At 37.1% G+C, this 6,000-nt stretch overlaps 1 protein-coding gene across 1 annotated transcript in view; it reads left to right on the forward strand.

Annotated features, from left to right (window-relative positions):
* LOC311436119 (uncharacterized protein C4orf50 homolog) overlaps positions 1-4,466 on the forward strand; it is an 81,243-nt gene extending 76,777 nt beyond the window's left edge. The window contains exon 17 of the mRNA XM_084517935.1: positions 125-4,466. The gene's annotated coding sequence lies outside the window, so the exon portion shown is untranslated. The remainder of the gene's footprint in view (positions 1-124) is intronic.
* Positions 4,467-6,000: the final 1,534 nt, after the last annotated feature.

A 6,000-nucleotide genomic window follows, 5' to 3' on the forward strand; every position in this document is an offset into this window, starting at 1 on the left:
CAAGGCACACTACTTTCCAAATATTTTATTTTGGCCTTAAATGAATAATGTTTCTTTAAATTGTGGAAATCCAGGTTCTTCTCTTACGTTTTTCTCTTTGTATTTTCACCTTCCTCTTATCCAGGGAACAATGTATCGCTCACACAGAAGAAGCAATACTGCTCTGAAGGAACACTGAAAAGTTCTTTGACCTGGAGGTTACCACAGCTGCTTCATTATGGGAAAATTGAGAAGCTGCACTGATTTACCATCTGCCATGTTTTAGCCACAAACTGTAGTGAAAGTTGGCCTTGTGAGCCAAACTGATGTGTGGTTTGAGATTTTGTTTGTTTGTTTGTTTTTCTTAGGATCTAAGCATTTGCATTTTAAAGAAAATTCTTTGTTAAGTACAGACCTGTCTTTATGGGTCTGCTTATGGGGGCATGTAATATCTTCAGCCTCGTATGGTCTTGAGAATCCCTAAACAATGCTTTGATCTGAGTTAGGATGCTGAGTAATTCTGAGGACACGTTACTTGAGGTGCTGGCTATGAAATGAGATTTTAAAAGGGTAAATAGGAATTGAGGAGGCACTTGGAACATCAAAACACTGTGTCATACTACACTAGATTGATTATTGCAACCGTATGAATAGACCACACTGAATTTTATTTTTGGATAAGTTATTCATATGCATACATGCTTTTCCTCAAAAATAGGTGTTTTTGTGCACACTGGTTGGTAATATTACATGTAGTTGCAAAATGTTTTTGCATCACTATGTATAAAATACATTTATGCACCCATATCCCCTGCTATTCATATCTGAATACCTATTTGTGAAGGCAGGGAGATGTGGACACTTGTGCATAAGTGGTTGTATGGATATGTACATTCCTTTTTTAACTAAAGCTTGCACACAGCACTGTTGAAGGCAATACTCAGGTTGACCTGAGTGGGAGTAGCTATGGGTACTGCTCTCCAAGACACTCCCTTACAGTGTAATGCACTTTCAGTGTTGATAACTATTTTATGACTTTTTTTTTTTTTTTTTTTTTTTTTTTTTTAATGTTGAGCTAGCTGCTAGTATGTGCTGGTCTTTACAAAGCTTTGTCTCTCAGTAATAGCAGATATTCTTTGAAAGGAGGCAGAAGCATATAAACTGTGGAATCCCAAATCAGATTAATGTAATGTGCATTTCTAGATTATGATTAGTAACAAGATGACACGTTGGCATGGTAACACTTGAAACTTAACTACAAGTTCTTAAAATAAAGCAATGACATATGTGTAGGTTTCTCTCCATGTGCATTCCCTCCACCTGAAAACATGTATCATTTCCACAACTCTCAGGCAATTAAACCCTACTTCTTACTTTTGAATTAAGTGCAGATCTAAAACATCATGCCTCTTTCCTAGTAGTTATGCATAATCTCCCACCATGAGTTATAAATGTTGATAATGAGCCTGTACATTTTGTGACATCTTAGGCTTTCTGCCATTCAGTTTCATTTTAAAATGATTAGTGTAAGGAATATAAAGCATGCATCATTCCTTGAGGTTTGTACCACATTGATCTTTAAATTCTGCCACTTTCTAATATGAAAATCATCTTACCAATATTGGAAAATCCTGTTTATTATTTAAATTGGTAGACCAGTGGGTGCATTTCATGTGGCCACATTTCATGTGGCAATTAAAATCCCAACTTTACCTGAAATTGCTGTAATAAAGCGGTAAAGTTTTTAATGTGAGATTATCAGCTGAGGCTGAGAGCCTAGCTATTATTTTCTGGTTGCCTTATGGTGGAAAGTGCTGTCTAGTTGCCATAGAGTCTGTTCAGTTTCCTTTCACTAAGCAGGAGCTAACTTGTTTAGATGTGCTGTCTATGGCAAATGTGCCAGGCGCTGCTTTACATGTGTCATTGTTTTGTGTTAAACTTTCTCAGAATGCAAAATGGGGCACTTTGTTCGGATTGCTTTATATGCACAATATTGCTTTGACCAAATTCCTTACAGGCAGAGAATTGAGATGCTGCTAAGTTCTGACTAAGTAAATACAGCCTTCTTCTGTCACCCTATGTGGACAAAATGGGCAGTATTGCATGAGGATTTATTTGGCAGTTCGTTTATTCCCATATACTGTACTGTATAGAGCATCACAAGATATTGAAAATGCAGCTTAGAGTATTTCCACAGCTCCTAATGCAACCTTGAGAGCCTGAATTCTGTTCTTCACACCAATATGTATGGCATATGCTGGGAGTACAGTGATTGACTCCTGCACGATAATCACGTTACATTCAGAATAATACAATTGCCAGGAAATATTTCACATACACACTTCAGTTCCCAAGTTAAACCTTATGCTAAGGCATGGCTGATGTTTGTCCTTGTAGACTTTTAAAAAGTGGAAGCCCTGATCTGTGCTTCACAAATCTACCTGCATTTCTAACTTGCAGATGAAGGATTTCAGTATTTGAATTTTCCATGGTTGTGGGGTGGAGGGAGGGACATGTGCATGCTGGGTTTTGCCACTAATCCTTTGGAAATCCTTTAGTGCCTTAAGGAGGCAGAGGGGAAACAGACATGAGGATTACAGAAATTTGCTCAAACCTCTTTCCTGCTTCAGCAGAGTTCCTTTAAAATATATTGTGCCTTTGGCTCCAAACATATTTGCATTAGAAATCAGTAGCTATGGGATTATGGACAGGAATTTTTGTCCCTCTTAGGAAAGAAAGTATACTGTTTCTTATGTAGGTTGTGAATTAAAAATACATCTAACAAGTTCTATGTTGGCATCCGTGCACAAACCATTATTTGACATTGACTTGCAAGTTGAAGGTAAAGCCAAAAAAAAAACAACAAACAAACAAACAAAAAAGTTTAAATGTATTAGATGAAACACTTGAACCAATGAAGTGTCCAGCAAATTTTCACTGGGAAAATTTCTCCCTGGGACCAAGATTTCATGCTGTCTTCTACTTGGCTAAATAAGTGCTCACATTTGATAGGTACTAAAGCATCACACTCTGTTTAATGTTTTCTATACGCATAGGAGTGGAAAAGAGTGGTTGTGGAGACCTACCTTTATTTGGCATTGTTGGGATCTGTGGTATAAATCTCTGTTCACTGTTATTTCTTTATGTAACAGACTCTTGCTATTGGAATATGAATATGCAAATGTAAATTCCAATATGGGAGGTTACTGTGCAGTGTGCACCAACCGATGCTGAATATTTGCATTTCTCCACTCTCTGAATTTTGGTTTTGTCCTCTATAAAATGAAGAAAAATGTAAGTAACAGGACAAAACCACTTTTTGCATAAAAACCAATACATAAAAAGCATGTGTGAGGCAATTCATGTACTCACTGATGGTCCTAAGCGGATCTTAAGAAAAAATGAATAAGCTTTTAGCATGGGGGGGGGGGAATTTTGTCTTCTAGGAATTAGGAGTAATTTGATGGTACAGAGCTACCAAAAAAGAAAAAGAAGGAAAAAAAAAAAAAGGAAATTGGGAAAAAAGGAAAAGTAGAAAAAAAATGTGGGCCTGAGAATCAGAGAGTTCAAAGTGGTGGTTCTCTATTTTGCTCCCTGTGATGACAAACAAGTCTTAAAGAATATGTAAATAGTTCAAAGAAAATCATTACATGGCTCACAGTACGTCAGACAAGACACAGCATGGAACAGATTTTTATAGCTTGTTTATAAATTAGGCTTCTGTCTTTTGTTTGGAATTTAGAAAAAGAAACCATGTAAATTAAATAAGGAGTAAAGATTCACTACTCACATTGGACTGAAACAAACATATTTCCCCACCTCCTGAGGTATTAATGAGAAATCTGGGATGAATGGAGATCTTGCCTTTTGAGCACTATTGCTGTGCAGATATTTAACTCTTCTGCACAGCCACCAGTGTGATGGTAACCAGAAGTCATGAAGAGAAGTTGTTAGGGATGCAAACTGTGTTCCTTCCTTGAAGAGGTGCCAGAAGATGCACAAAAAGGCTGGGGTTTATGGCTTGATACTTGTTAAACAGATGTACCAACTTAGGTGTGTTTTTTTTTTCAGGGGGGCGGGGTTGTAAATAAATACAAAAAGTTTAAACTTCTTGGTGTCAAAGTGGAGAAGCTAACTGAGAATTTTCAGTAACATTAAAGGGGCCTCTCTTGCTTTGATCTGTTCCAGTAAAACCTTACAGATAACTTTTCAGCAAAGATTTCCACTCTAAAACATATGTCATGGATATGAACTGTATATATGTATTAAATTTCAGTGTAACTAGGGGGATACAGGATTGTAATGAAGTCACAAAGTCTACTTGATGATTATCACAGATTTGTAACTCTCACTTAAATTATGTAAGATATGTTGACATTTTATCTTGTTAACAAGATGTATTTTTCTATGTTAGTTAAATGTATAATTTGTATAATTTTGTATATTAAATGTATGCATATTTTAAATTAAAAACTTTATAATTTTAATTATTTTTAAATCTAAAATGGTGATGGAGCTTCTGAAATATAGTTGTAAATGCAGCTGTATCCTGGCACAGAAACTTAGAAAATCTCCATTTTGAGGAAAGGCCACCAACCATCAGCTATTTGGCCTGCTAACAGAGTAAGAAAGCCCAAGCTCTCACTCTGCTTCGCAGAGAAGCTGCCATTCAGCTTTTGGTGACTTAGCAGAATTAATGTGATTTAACAGAATGCTATTGACTGGATCACTTGTTCAGGAAGTGGGAAACCTGAAGCTTCACCAGCTTGTGGACTTTTGGATCCATGGTTCCTACACGTAAAGGGGCTGTCCAATTCACCAAAGCATAGGATGGGATTCTGTGGGGAAGGCATACATGGCAGCTAGAAATACAGCAGTCATGTGGACCAGAGAGAGGGAGTCTCGGTGACTCAACTCAACTTTCTCTGGGAGAAAGAAATCTTGGGTTTCTCTCCTTCCTCCCTTCCTCCCTCCCTCCCTTCATCCCTCTCTCCCTCCCTCCCCCCTTCCTTCCATCCCTCCTTCCTTCCCTCCCTCCTTCCTTCCTTCCTTTCTTTCTTCCTTTCTTTCTTTCTTTCTTTCTTTCTTTCTTTCTTTCTTTCTTTCTTTCTTTCTTTCTTTCTTTCTTTCTTTCTTTCTTTCTTTCTTTCTTTCTTTCTTTCTTTCTTTCTCTTTCTCTCTTTCTCTCTTTCTCTCTTTCTTTCTCTCTTTCTCTCTTTCTTTCTTTCTCTCTCTCTCTCTCTCTCTTTCTCTCTTTCTCTCTTTCCTTCTTTCTTTCCTTCTTTCCTTCTTTCCTTCTTTCCTTCTTTCCTGTTCTAAAATATACAACAGCAAAAAGAGGTGCAAAATGTATATCACATTCTCTTCTGCCCCTGCTCAAGAAGTCCTTGAGACTTGAAAGTCTTGTTCCAGCTCCTGACATTCACAATGCAGAAGGAAAAGTTCCAGCTGCAACTGCCAAGTCCATAGACCTGTTGGACTTTGATTGAAGGTTTTTGTTGAGTGAAGCAAGCATGTCTCCAGGTCTTCTGCTGCCTCTCATCTAACCTATTTGGAATATAATTTATTTTCCATTGATGCTATGCTATGTCGATATAAAGATTAAAGGTCCTATAGGAATAGGATGCATTTGCAGTCAAGTTCTGTCCTTTCACCAAGTTATGCCAAGACAGGATGAGATGCAGTGTCTGCAGGAAAATATAACAAAACACTATATTTCTCCAAAACAGCATACATATTTTTAGGTAAACTCACAGGGTGACAGGGTATCAGGCTGTAACTGGGTCTTCTTCTGGAGCAGACTAAACTACAATTTCATCTCTTAGTGAACAGAAGAACAGTACGCATCTGTGCATTTAGAACACAGATTTCAATAAACTAATGGCTATGGTATGAAGAAAAACTAATTTAAAAGCAAAGAAAGTCTGATATGATTTTATGTTTATTTCTATCTTGAAAGTTTAATACTGTTTTCTAAAACATTGATTCAATGTGTTCTGAGTCTTGCGGTCTCCTTATGCA

Source organism: Aythya ferina (genome assembly GCF_964211825.1).
Source record: "Aythya ferina genome assembly, chromosome: 4".
NCBI classification, from domain to species: Eukaryota; Metazoa; Chordata; class Aves; order Anseriformes; family Anatidae; genus Aythya; species Aythya ferina.